The sequence below is a fragment of the Citrus sinensis genome, chromosome 6 (assembly GCF_022201045.2).
Source record: "Citrus sinensis cultivar Valencia sweet orange chromosome 6, DVS_A1.0, whole genome shotgun sequence".
Lineage (NCBI taxonomy): Eukaryota > Viridiplantae > Streptophyta > Magnoliopsida > Sapindales > Rutaceae > Citrus > Citrus sinensis.
In genome coordinates, this window is record NC_068561.1 from 208,717 (window position 1) to 223,759 (window position 15,043).

The 15,043-nt window shown below is 32.9% G+C and overlaps 1 pseudogene; it reads left to right on the plus strand.

Moving 5' to 3' along the window:
- Positions 1-7,863: 7,863 nt before the first annotated feature.
- On the plus strand, positions 7,864-8,850 carry LOC112498588 (uncharacterized; annotated as a pseudogene).
- The last annotated feature ends 6,193 nt before the right edge of the window (positions 8,851-15,043 follow it).

Consider the following 15,043-nt stretch of genomic DNA (forward strand, 5'->3'; position numbering starts at 1 on the left):
AAAACTCTTGGCATCCTAGACTATATACACTCTTATCTCTGGGGACCTGCACATACCAGTTCATTAGGTGGAAATAATTATTTTTTGTCAGTGATTGATGATTATTCAAGGAGGGTTTGGGTCTATGTACTGAAACACAAAGATTAAGTCTTTGGCAAGTTTAAATAATGGAAAATCTTAGTTGAAAATCAGACTAGAAAAAAAGTAAAGAAACTGAGAGCAGACAATGGACTTGAGTTCTGCAATAAGCAATTTGACTGCTATTGTGCAAATGAAGGGATAGCAAGGCACAAAACAGTGAGGTTAACATCTCAGAAAAATGGATTGGCAGAAAGAATGAATAGAACCTTGATGGATAAAGTAAGGTGCATACTAGTCCAAGCACAACTTCCTAAAAGTCTATGGGTAGAAACCTTACTGACAGCATGTTATCTGGTGAATTTAAGTCCCTCTACTGCTTTGGACTTTAAGATTCCATTTGAGATGTGGCATGGGAGACCAGCAAGCTATGACAATCTTACAGTGTTTGTCAATCGAGGGAAGTTGGCGCCAAGGGCTCTCAAAGGTAAGTTCTTAGGCTATCCTGATGGAGTTAAAGGATATAAACTATGGTGTATTGATTTAGAACCTCCAAGGTGTATAATAAGCAGAGATGTGGTGTTTAATGAAAAAGTTATTTTGGAGATCAGAAAGGATGTTGGGATTAAAACTCAAGAACTCTAAAACATGATAAAATTCAGTTTAAGGTGGAGCAATCTGGGTTAAAGAGATATGAGGAAAATGGACATTCAGATCAAGACAGTGAAGATCATGAAGAGTACAATGATTCTCAACCACAATCTCAAAGGCAGACTCAAGTACAAGATTATCAGCTGACAAAAGACAGAGAAAAGTGACAAAAAAAACCGCCACAGAGATATGGATATACTGATATGATAGCATATGCACTAGCTGCATCCCATGATATTGATGCAAATGAACCAAAGAGTTATGCTGAAGCAATTCAAAGCTCCCACAAATCAGAATGGCAGGAAGCTATGAATGATGAGATAGCCTCTTTTAAGAAGAATAATACCTAGATATTAGTTAAGAAGCCTGGTAACAGAAGAACAGTGGGTTGCAAGTGAATTTTCATAATAAAAAAGGCCTTACAGCTAGTGAACCGAGGAGGTATTAACTGCAGTCCATGATACACTTAGAAGGAATAAGTTGATTTTAAAGAGGTGTTCTCTCTTGTGGTTAGACATGCTTCCATAAGAGTGCTACTAGCATTAACTGCGGTCCATGACTTAGAGCTTGATCAACTTGATGTCAAGATTGCATTCCTACATAAAAGGCTACAAGAAGAAATCCTTATGACTCAACCTGAGGGCTATGTGGATTCTGAGAAACCAGATCATGTTTGCTTGTTAAAAAGGTCACTGTATGGGCTAAAGCAATCTCCAAGACAATGGTATCTCAGGTTTGATGAGTTCATGTTGTCACATGGATACCTGAGATGTAGTTTTGATTGCTTTATGTACTACAAGCTGATAAATTCAAGTCTCTACATATATTTATTACTATATGTAGATGACATATTAGTAGCTTGCAAATCAAGGCAATGGTATCTCAAGTTTGATGAGTTCGTGTTGTCACATGGATACCTGAGATGTAGTTTTGATTGCTATATGTACTACAAGCTGATAAACTCAAGTCTCTACATATATCTATTACTATATGTAGATGACATGTTAGTAGCTTGCAAATTAAGGGAGGAAATCAAAGCTTTGAAGAATATGCTGAGTTCTGAATTTGATATGAAAGATTTGGGGCCAGCAAAGAATATATTGGGCATGGAAATCAAGATGGACAGAAGCAAAGGTATTATGTTACTTTGGAAACCTTTGGAATGACCTATTGTAAACCTGTGATGACTCCACTGGCTGCACATTTTAAGCTCTTCAGTCAACTATGTCCAAAACCAGATGAAGAGAAGTTGGAAATGGCTAAGACCCCTTATACTAATGTTGTTGGTTGTACGATGTATGCCATGGTTCTAACTAGACCAGATATCTCTTATGCTCTCAGTGTAGTAGTTAATAGATATATGGTTTCACCTGGAAAAGAACATTTGAGGGTTGTAAAATGGGTGATGACATACCTAAGTGGAACCCTGGACTATGGGCTGGTGTATAGAAGATCAGGAAGCAAGTCTAAAGGGATATGTGGATTTGTTGACTCTGATTTTGCCAGGGACTTAGATAGAAGAAGGTTTCTCACAGGGTATATGTACATGCTGGATGGCTGCTTAATCAATTAGAGGCAAGTCTTCAACATGTTGTTGCATTATCAACAACAGAAGCTGAATAAACAACAGCCTCTAAAGTAGTAAATGAAGCCTTGTGGTTGAAAGGCTTGATTTTAGAACTTAGAATGAATCAGAAGACTGTAGAGGTATTCTGTGACAGCTCAAGTGCCATCTACTTGAGTAAAAACCCAGCTCATCATGAAAAAACAAATCACATTGACATTAAGCTGCATTTTATAAGAACTGTAGTTTCCATTGGTGTGGTTAGAATGATGAAGATACATACAGATAGAAACCTTGCTGACACGTTAACAAAAGTAGTCACTACAACTAAGTTCAAGGTTTGCTTGGACATAGCTGGAGTTGGCTGCTACTGATTCACTTAGGAAGGGAAGGAAATGATCAAGGGTGATTTTTTTCAAGGTGGAGAATTGTTGTGTATGAAAGCAAATCCAGAAATTCAAAACGACAGAGGATCTTGTGTTTTGAAGTTGGAACTGTTAGGATTATATGCTCTTTTAAAGCATATTAATTTATTTTCTGATTAATAAAATATTTGAGATATTTTCAATTGCATAAATATATATTGAATAAAGTCTGTTTAATCATATTATATGTATTTATGTGATCATCATATGGATTCACAGAAGACATAAATACAAATTATCTTATGATTAAATAAATTTAGTTCGCAGTTGATAAATAAAGTTGGACGCTCTATTTATGTTTAGACTGTAGTAAATTTATTAAATAATTTGTCTTAATCATATATGAATTTACTGATGTAGTTTGACTACATTGAGCTGGATCACATATGAGATTTAATTAACCTTGAACTGACTGTTAGACTTATTAAATCTCATAGGCATTGATTTTACTGTAATATTAATAGTGAGTTAGTTATGATTTCATGATTGTAATTGTTATTCCATTTGAATTACCAATGGGCACGACACACAATTGTGCTCAAGATTACCCGGTATCTTGGTGGGAGCAATTATGAGTATTGGAGTTATAGATTAACAATATAGAATTTGTACGACGCATCTCTTGATGGATTTTCGGCACTTGATCATAGAATTCTCTGGTTAGAGTGTGTCAACATATTTAGTATGTTGAAAATGATCATTAAAGAAAACTAGTAAGTATCAAGGATTAAGATCTAATTAAATTGATTGGACAGTTGAGATATCGATTTAATTAACGATGTGATACAAATGATTAAGCAGTAAAGAAATCAGTGTGGCTTAAGACGAATTATTATTCGAACATACAATTATGGAGGTCAGTTCCAATCTTATAGTGGAGTAGAGTTGGAATTAAATGATTAGGCTTGTTTAATTACAGACTTAATTGTTGTAGCCATTATTGTATATTCCCAAATGATTCCCGGGTTAGCTCATTTAATTGACTGCACCACTATTGGATTAATAAGCAGATAACTAGCTATTTGGGTTCAAAGCCTAAATATATTATTTAGTGAGAGGCTTCATGTAATGTACTTGTGTCTAAGGAGTCTTGTATTATTTTACAAGGTGGGCCCCTATGACAAGAAAGAAGTAACGTTACTTTTGGTGTATTATTTTTAATTTAAATCAAACTTGATTTAATAGAATTAAATAATATAAAAAATAGAACCTAGGGTTTTCACTAAAGGGAGAAATATAAAAGGGCTTATTTTCTTCCAAAAGAAAAGAGCAGTCACTTTATACATATAAGAGAAAAATATTTTTTTTCTCTATTGTTGAGAAAAAAAATTTCTCGTGCTAGTTGTTTTAGTGGTGATAAAGGCGCCCACACGTCAAGTGCTGATCAAACTTGAGTCATAGCCTGGAAGATTATTTGGTGGCGGATCGTGATCTAACAGGAGTGGTGGTGACAGTTCGTGATTTAACAGGAGTGGTGATGACGGATCGTGATCTGGGAGCCTAAATCACTTTAACGGAAAAAACCAAATTGAATTTTCAAGGTACGATTTCTAGATTACGTATTCTTATATATTGTATGAGATTGGTCCTAAAAAGTTTTATAAAAATATAAAAAACTGTTTTTTCTCCAACAATTGGTATTAGAGCCATCTCATATTAATATATAAGAATATTGTATGAAAATCAATCTTGAAATTTATGTATTAGAGTGGCACAATTTATTCAGATATATATTATTTGTTTAATATATGAATAAAGCATATTTTGGTTTGTCTTAATTCATGGTTAGATTCTCTGCTATATTTTTCCTTTGGATCTGTAATAAGAGGGGTAGCTTATTATCATCATATTTCCCTCTTGATTTATTTTACTGTTATAGAAATTTTGTAAGCTAAAATTGGCTTAGGAAATTTGTAAATCGCTGAAGATTAATCACACGACGACAGATCAAAGGGACATGAAAGAAACGAAGGCTGGATTTTTCAGCGGCGACCACCAACCAGTAACGCAAGCACTCACACAGCAGCCAGCGCGTGCGAGAAGAGTGGCATGTGCGTGCAGCGCACGCTGGCACACGCTGCTCGCACAGTAAGCAGCGCGCGCTGTTGGCCACGAGCAGCAAGTTAGGCGCGCGAGTTTGGTGCGTTTCCGGCAACGCGGCGGCGGGTGGCTCGGCGTCGGAAGTCGGCTGGCGTCTGAATAGTGGCGGAGGTTTTTGGAGATGGCGGCTGGGGAAGAAGGAAAAGAATATGAATTTTAGGGTTTCATGGTTTTTATCATTGAGGTCCCTATAGTTCCATAATCGTTTCCTTTGGGCAGTTAAGTTTTAATTTTTTGCATTTAAATTTAAAAACAATTTTGGGCTTAAAAAATCCTAGTTTTAGGCCCAATTGAAATTTGGGCTTAATGGATTAAAATGCATAGATAAAATTGAACACATTAAATTTATTTTTGGTCTAAAATTTTTATTTTAATAAAAAAATTTAATTATTTATTTATTTCCTTCCAAAAATAAATTAAAATTGGACCAATAATAAATTTAAAAGCTCAATTTCCCCTAGTCTATTAATAAAGATAAGCCTATGGAATATGGACATTGGCAAGAAGCCCAATGAAGATTAGGCTTAGGGTTAATGTATTTTTTTTTTAGAAAAGCCATGAATTAAGATTATTTAATTGTTTTTCTATATGTTATGTTTTGGATGATAATATACCATGATAACATGTCATATAGAATAGGTAGTGCCACTCTATGCATAATGTTACATGTCATTCATTAATTATGAATCTTATTATATTGTTTGTAATTTGCAAATGCTTAAATAATATTGGATATCATCTAGATAATATTATAGGAAGCATGCAATTAACAATATGTATGTTTTGAAAAAGGAAAAATCAATTTTAAAATATTGAGTGGGAGAGGGAAAATTCAAGATAATTTTTCCCACAGGCTCTATTGTTAGTTCAATAATAAAATTATATATATACCTCGATTTCACGATACGGTGATGTTCCCTACGAAAGGTATATATATTAGATATTTTATTTGATGAATTTCTTCAAAGATAAAATTGAAATATTTTTCAATCAATTATTCACCCCAATGGTGACTATTGATATAAAAAGTACGTAGACTGAAACAATGGTTATACACTCAACTAAAATTTGTTATAAACCTTCCCAACGAAGCTCTATTAACAAATTTAGGCCCAAAGGGATAACAATAATTATTTATCATGTCTTTACATGAAAGTAAATAATTCAATGGATAATTGGGTCTAGTAAGTGTAGACATGACTTTCCCAACAGATAGCTTGTTAAAGTGGTACTAGATTATCGTTACAATAAATTAAAATGCATTTATAATTTTTTGCATTTTGTCATTTATTGTGAATATTGTTTCAAAGTATTTATGCATGTCTATTTTGTTTTTTCAGAAAATGTCTTCCATCAACCCATTATTAATTCCAAATAAACTACTGAAGGGGTATGATAAATATGTTAACTACTTGGCTAAAAGTCTTTATCAAGTTACTTAAGGACTTAAATTTCCATACCGTCCAATTTCAGTAAAGAGAAGCTAATTAGAATGGCATGTAATCTAAAAACTCGATTTATTATAAAAACTGAAGATATTTATATAGAGGGCAGCACAAAACATACTCTCAATAACATAGAAACTCTAGAAGAAATAAAGTCTTGCAACAACCATGGTCCCAAAGGTGTGGTAGACAAGGAGAAAACTCTTCCTATATTCTTTTAGATTGTAAAGCTGCACAGAAGACATGGAGGATTATAGACTTCTCGAAAGACATCTCTATAGACATGAAGCCTTTTGCAAATCAAGTACTGTTAAATGTTGTTTAAGCTCTAGTAGCAAAGAAGAGTAAGGCTGAGATAGAACTCTTTATAGCTCTACATTGGGCAAGTCGGCATTCAAGGAATCTTTCTATCTTTGAAGTAAAAAAAGAAGATTTTTAATATCATTGGCCAAAGCAGAAGCAATTGTGAAATTTTAGAAGAAAAAATTCCCTTGCTATGACTTTATATGAGTCAGAAACACTCAGCAAATTAGGAATAGAAAACTCCTCCAACAGCATGCTTCAAGGTGAATGTGGATGCGATTACAAACTTAAGAAATCAGATGGCAGGTTTGGTGTAGTGATTAGAGATTCTGAAGGAAAGTTTGTTGCAGTAGCCTAAAAGCAAACTAAGTTTTATGGAGATGTCACTACAATAGAAGCAAAAATAATAAAGCTGGGAATTAAAACTACAACTTTTGCTAGTTATAAGCTTTTGATACTCATATCTAACTATCAAAAAGTTGTGAAATTGGTGGCTGGAAGATAATTTAGCAAAACAAAAGTACACTGGATCATCTCAAATGTTCAAGAAAGCTTAATAAGTTTGAACAATGTGACATTGCAACATATTTCAAGAGCTTGTAATGGCATTGCTCATTCCCTTGCTAAAATAGCTTTAAGCATTGTTGCGCCAACTTTATAGCTTGATGAGTGCCCTGCTCATCTCTTATACCTCTTCTCTAATTTGGATACATGAAAGCTAAGATTTTATCTAAAAAAATTTCATAAAATCAAAATTGTGCAAGTGTACTTTTCTCCAATTGCGAGAGAATAAGTAGCAAAGCCAAATTTTGAGCCTTTGAGTTCATTTTTATATTATTTAGAGGGGCAACGAAGACTAATTCCAAAACTTTTGGATCATTATTTATATTAATCTATAAATAGATTAGGGGGCTCAATGAAATTATTCATTCTCTTTTAATTTCTACTAATACTAAACAGAACAGGAGACAATTCCTAAAATCAAAATGCCTAACCTTAACCTTAACCGTAACCCTAACACACACTTTTCAAATATTTATCTTATCACAAAATCCCGAAGATGGGAGAAGGTTTCTTTCAAGCAAGTTTCTGTTACACAATTTAAATTATTGCTCTATCATCATTCGTATGCAAAGCTTTATTTTTTCATTTTTTAAAATTATTTATTTTAACTACAAATGGATTGTTATTATTGTTACATCATTCTCATGATTGCCATCATTGTTATTGATGCATGTTTGATTCTTAAGTTTTCATAATTACAATTACACTTAAATGAGAGTGTTAATCTAAAGTGATGAGTAGGTTATCCATTCGGACACGGTTGATAGACATACATAAGAAATTACCCATAGTGAAATTAGTCAAAGAATTTGAAGATGGCAATAATGATACAACTCCTCTTACTAGTGTTGACGCAACTAATCATACTACTTCTACTACCAACATCACATTTACCTCACGCAACTCACACCTCTTCCGTCGACCTTGACAGTCAAAAGGTACCTTCTAGCATTTTAAAAAATTTAAAACCATATGTTTATTTTCTAATTTCAATGTTAATTACCATATATTTATAAGGTGCATCAAGTCCCTAGTAAGAAAACAGCTTCTGAAATAGCCACGCCTGAATTTGAAGTTGTTGATACATATGAATGAGACTATTCGCAGACATTTAGCCAAACTACTTCTTATTTACGCGTGAGAGGAGGTCTGTTGATGTTGATATAATGTTAAAACTATCTATTCATATTATTAGATAAGCATCACATCTGTCTTGCCTAACTTTGTTTGTTAAAATATTAATAATTGTCATTAGCAGCTCGGGCTGAGCTTGGGAATTTTGCTGAGTATGGCTTAGACAATGAGGATGAGGATTGGCTCTATGACTTCAATAAAGATTGAAAACTTCTTACCCCTGAAAAAGTAGTACACCATATCTATCTATTATAGGTTTCTTGATAATTATTCTTTTTTTTTTTAAATGTGGTGAATGAATTAGATTTTAACTTGTGTAAATTGGTGTCTGCATGCTAAAAGATAAAGAAAATTTATTTATCTAGACTTGGCCATTTAATTCCATGCATGATTATGTCTTCTTATTTTTGTTGTATAAAACGAAGATTTGAGACTCTTCTGATTAATTTGAAGGTGTTGGATCATAAAGCTCGAGAAAACGAAGGACTTATAACACCTAATCTTCGGTTCACCTATTCATATACTTTTGCAACTAGATGTTGCTATTGAGGTGCTACTTGAATTTGATGGTTTGGATGCTTTCTAATTTGATTGCTGGTTCTCACTCTTTTTATTGCATTCACTGGCTATATTGATCTGAATTTCATATGGACTTAGTTGATGGGTTTCTTGTGATTAGAATTTTTACAAAAAGTTGGTTGATACGAACATTATTTGCTATTCTGTCTGCAATCATAGGCATTGTAAGCTCACATCATCTGAGTCTTCCCATCTGTTTATAACTATTAGAAAGACAAAGTATGATTTAAATGTTACATCAAGTGGGTTGATGAAATTATAATCCTTTGGAGATGAATCTTTTGGTGGAAAATTTTTAAATTTTTAAAAAAATTTTATGGTTGGTGGTTCAACTGTTAATATTTATTGTGGTAGTACAAGAGGTCTGTAGTTAAAACCCCACTGGTATGAGTGAGGAGAGGATTTAGACATTGTTGATGTAATCCTTTAAAAATTAAAAAGAAAGAAAAAGAGTGTGCATTTCTTTGGAAGGAGGTATTATCAGAATTGTTTTGGCGAGAGCCTTGAAATTTGACATTAAATCTGCCAAGAATTGTTGTGAATCTAGGCTTCCATTACTTGATATTTGAACAATCTTGCAAAATGACCATCAATATTATATTAATTAGTAATTTATTTATTTATTTGGTTTTCAGTTCCATAGGTTTTGTCTAGTTAATCAAGGACACAATTTGGTGCACCAATTAATAAATTTGTAAACCAATTTAGGAGTATGTTTATGTTGTGCTGTGAATCCTTACTTGCTTTACATTTTATGAATTTTCTATTCATGGCCAACGTGAATGATGGCAAAAACCTATATTGCAGCATTTGCAGGTTAGTCTTATCACTCGCCTAAGTATAGATAGCATTTTTGTTGATAAATTATTGTGTATAATTGTAGTTAAACCATTCATACAACAATTTGACATATATATAATCATCAAATTGCTTATCCATATTTTGAGTTTATCAAAATAGTAAACTTCATAATCAATTGACAAAGTTGGTTCCCTTTTAAATTATACCACTTCTTTCTCATGCCTACACAAGTTTGAGTGATTTACTTGAAGCATCAATGTAGCAAAGCTATCATTTCTTAATCCAACTATTGTTTTTCTTATAGTAATCATGTTTTTAAATTACGTTGATAGATTTTTTTTCATTTTATTAGGGATTTTAATAAACAACAAACATAAATAGAAAGGCAAAGAAATTGAATATTGTTTCCTTTATACAAATAATGATTTGGCAGGCTAGGTGATTGTATAAATTCAAACTTTATGCCTGTGTTTTTGTGCATTTTCTATGCATGAGTATATATGTTGCAATTTCTTTTCATTTTGCATTATGGATCAGAGAATGATAGCTTTTTAACTATCTTTTATTAGTACAACCTCCACCACGAGTTAATGATCCCAATCTTTACAATGTATTTAAGTCGAGGGAGAAAGCTCACAGACTCCACGTGAGAAGGGCATGGGGCTAAGATGGCTTGGATTTGAAACTTAATGGATGAAAACTTTTTGATTTATTTATTTGTTTTACCAAAGTTTAGCAAGAGTTCCTATTGGTATTATAAGAATTATCCTAATGCTGGTTGATGTTTTGTTTAGGTGAAAAGACAAGAAAATAATGTACAATAATTTAAAAAGCTTCATTGGGTTAGCTTCACTCTATTTTTTTATTGTGTATTGTATGCCTCATTGTGGAGTGCTGACTATGTGAGCATTATTATGTTCTTTTATATATGTGTGTGTGTGTGCGCGCGCATTTTATGCCTCACTATGGAGTGTGGACTTTGTTTTACTCAGAAGAGCACTTAGGATCCCCAATGAAAAAATTTGTTACCACAAGCTTGATTTCCTCTTTTGTGGTCCTCTGCTTGATATCTTGTACTCTTTCATTCTCATGAAATTTTTACAAAATTTGAGAGAGGATAATTTCATACTAGGTTATTTCATTCAAGACTAACTTTTGAATAGTCTATGCTATATAATTATTTTTTTATTTGTTTTTGGCTATCGTATTTTATTATTTTTAATTTTATTTAGGGATAAACGGTTTGTTGTTTATTGATGTGATGTGTGTTCTCATTGAACATTGTTTTGGTGCTTGTGGCGGCAAACAGAATGATGTCATTTTTCATCGATTTCTCTTTTCGACATACTCTTCTTAGGTCAAATGCAACCTTGACCAAGCGAAGACTATACTCAGTGCTTTGATGAAGGTGTCCTTTTTAATTGAAGTTGCATTTTATTTTTATTTTTTAATGTAAGTTGCATTCTATTTTGATTTCTCTGATTATGCCAATTTCTTTATTTGCTTGGAGTAAGGATGGTAAAATGTTGGGTCGGGCTCGGGCTTGGCCAAGCCCTACCCGACCCGATCAAAAAAAATTTAAAGCCCGACCCTAAAAAAGCCCGAACACCATTTAGTTAGGATCAGGCCGAGCCCGGCCCGAATCGGGCCAACATCGGGTCGGACCCAACCTGACCCTACCGAAATAATTAACCCCAAAATTTAATTCTCATTTTCCACCACCATTTCAACCAATTCGGCAATTACTCAACCATTTCAAACACAATCTAATCCACTTTCCACAACTATTTCAACTAATTCCACAACTATTTCAACCCCACACACAAATCAATTCCAAAATCCAACATGAAAAACACACAATGTAATAAAATTAAAAATACACAATGTAATTTCACAACTATTTTACCCATACACAATTTAATTCAAGAACCCAACATAAAAAATAAAAAATAAAAAACTCATGTCTTATATAAATAAAAATACAATGCAATTAAATTAAAAACACACAATATAATTTCACAACCATTTTAGTCATACACAATTCAATTCAACAACACAACATAAAAAAAAAAAAAAACTCATGTCTTATACAAATAAAAATACAATGCAATTAAATTAAAAACACACAATGTGTGATGTTGTGTGCGTGTGTTAACTTGTGTTAGTTTTTTTTTTTTTTAAATAGGGTCGGGTCGGGTCGGGCCGGCATTAAGCCCTACCTTAACCCTAAATTTGTTCGGGCCTTAAAATCTTGACCCTAACCCGACCCTAAACTTGAAAATTCGGGCCAAAGCCCTAAACATTAGGGTCGGATCAATCGGGCCAAAAATCGGGTCGGGCTAAATTGCCAAGCCTAGCTTGGAGTGCTCATAACTTTAGTACGTAGGCTTTTGCAAAGAGAAGAAAAGCAGGGAGATGTTATGGATAATGAAGTTAGCCTACAAAGGATCTAAATGGAGTATGAAGTATGTTTATGCTATTGATTGCATCATATTTTATTTTTTATCTGAATGCTATTAATAGTTTTCATTCTTTCTAAAGATAGGAACTTGTGTAGTAATTATTTTATACTAACAATAGAAGACGAGAAATTTTCTTTATGGTGAATACTATGGGTGCATCATTGGTGGGGGATATTTTAATCCCTACTATCTACCAAAATTTTTAATCATATGGTGTCTTCATTTGGACCTAGTTGTTGATGTGGTCTATTGATATTAAGCGAGTGACACTTCTTGCTCTTTTTGTTTTTTGTCGTTTTCTTTTAAAAATTTCCTATTATGTTTGGTCGACAATCTTGTTATTTTTTTGCTTAGAAACAAAAGATTATATTAAGAACTATTTGAGATATGTACAAGGATTGATGGGACTATGAATCCACTAAAACGAGGAAAGATTGATGGGGCAATAAATCCACAAAAACAAGGTCAAGAAGTCTCATTCTAAATAAAACACTCAAAATATCTTAGGATAATTCTATTTAGTTCAATTGTTTACATGAAGTTGAGCTCATTGAAGATAGCTTGGCACTTCCTGGGTTCATATATTTATCTTGGAAGTTGGGTTCAGGTGAGGATGAATTTATGGACTCTGATAACCTTGCCAATAGTCGACCACATATGCGACCTACTTCAATTCAGAATTAGCCATTCAAAGAATCCAACCTAGTTACAATTCCTCCAACAAGCACTAAACAAGAGTTCACTTGCTGACATGTGCCACATGGATGGCTCCATAAATTAGTACATCTAGCTTTCTACATACTAATCAGAATACCTTGCCTCTCTTACCCCACATGTGAACCCTATTTATTACTTTTGATATTTAGCTGCTACTATATCATTTGTATAGTGGATTGATGACTTGTCTACACATGAAAATAATAATGAACTCTTATTATGCTTTGTCATTGCTTTGTTGAGATATTAGTGATGCATCATTTTGAACACGAAACTACTGAGTTGTAGGATCCTTTTGAGCCAATTTTGTTGTTTACAAAACCTCTGGTTCTAGAAAAGTTGGCTGCTGCGAGCATTTTTCCACCATTAGATTCTTCTAGAAAGAATAGTGCATCTGCACCACCAATTTCATTAAAGAATTTGCCGAGGCAGGCGGATCATATGTGATAGATGGAATCCTCTCATGCACACTCTAGTCAATTATGGAACTTCATTTTGCTAACTACCAAAATCCCGCTCATTCATGTACAATTAAATCAAATGCTTGAATTGTTCGGCTTCTAGCCATAACGGGGGAACTCGTTGTGATGAATTATGGTTTCTTGATGTAAAGAGGGTAAATAAAATGTTGTACTTTACCTTTATATTATATATAGATACATTGTCATTCAATTCACTAATGTTTGTTGAAAATAATGCCCTTACCGTAATTTCTCTAGCTCAATTCTATTACTGTAGAGTGTAATGTTTATTGTAATAATCATAATATTCTGGGTTTTATGAGCATTGAAATTGTATAGTGCAACCACATCATCATCACAATTATGGAAGGTAACAATTTTGATTTTTACCATTGTTTTATGAAACTATTTTATATTTTCTTTTTATTCAACGAGATCATTGTTTCTTTTGACAAAGCTTACTTCTTTATTTGTTTCAAACAAAATCTACTAGATTAATAAGAGGAAATGAATCAGAAAAAATAAAAATAAAAAGTTGAGTTCAAAGAGAAAACAAGATAGGATAAGAGAGACTCTTGGATGTTTGCTTTGAATGTGTCTTGCACTTGTCCAAAATTAAATTGTCACTGGAGTACAAGTAACAATCGAGGAGTGCAAACGGGTATTATGTACAAAATCACAATAGCGCACACATCTGAATAACAAAAAAAAAGAACCAGCAAAATTAAAATAAGGTTACCAGTAAGGTTACAGATTATTGTTTAAAGTTAAAAAAAACAATCATTCTCTCTATATTTATAGTCCTTCTTTAATGAAGACATCCTTTCTTTTGTTAAAGGAGGATGTCACTAAATTTGGATTAATCTAATGGTGATTTACCTGTATTGAACTTCTTATTTTATGTCATACACGAATTTAAGATTTAATTACATATTATTTCTTATTAAATAACTACTAATCATATCATTATAAAACAAAAGTTCAATGTAGCATTTATTCTAAATCTCATGATTTTCATTTACATTCCAATCAAACTAGTACATACTAATTTCACACGTTCTTAACACCTTCCCCACGAACCAATTTAGCCATGTGGAAAATTTTTTCACATAACATTAATTATACACCACTATCAAAATATATATAATATATATAAATATACCAATCTAGAATCTAGATTTCGTTAAAGTTTGAAAAAACTATTAAGTCGTATGATTTAATAGAGTAATGGCCGAGAAAATTATTAAGCCATATAGTTTAATAGTGCAATGACATTATACTATATAGCTTAATAACTCTTTAAATTTTACTAAAGTCTAAGATTTTTAACCAAATCAGTACTATATAGAACCACACACAGGCGGTGAACAATTACCCTACCTAAAAAAATGAAATGAAAATGACACACCAGTAGATTACTAAGATAAACCAAAACGAGTTTTGCAGTTTGTATGTGGTGAAAATAAACATATGGGATAATTGACATAAACCTCCCCAATTTTTGTCATAATAGCAAAATAGAGAGTGATTGTTTTATTTTTAATACATGCCTCCCTTTCTCGGTTTAACTTAACAGGCTAACGGCGTGTCACGAGATGAGTATTTTGGCGCAGCAACCCGTGCGGCACTTAGACAACTTCTAGCACAAAAGTTACTAAGTAAGCTTTTTGATCTTCTCAAGCTAGCTAAGTACAGATGCTTACAGAAATGTTAGAGAGAAGAGAGACCGATATGGCCAAAGAGCATTTTATTACTCACA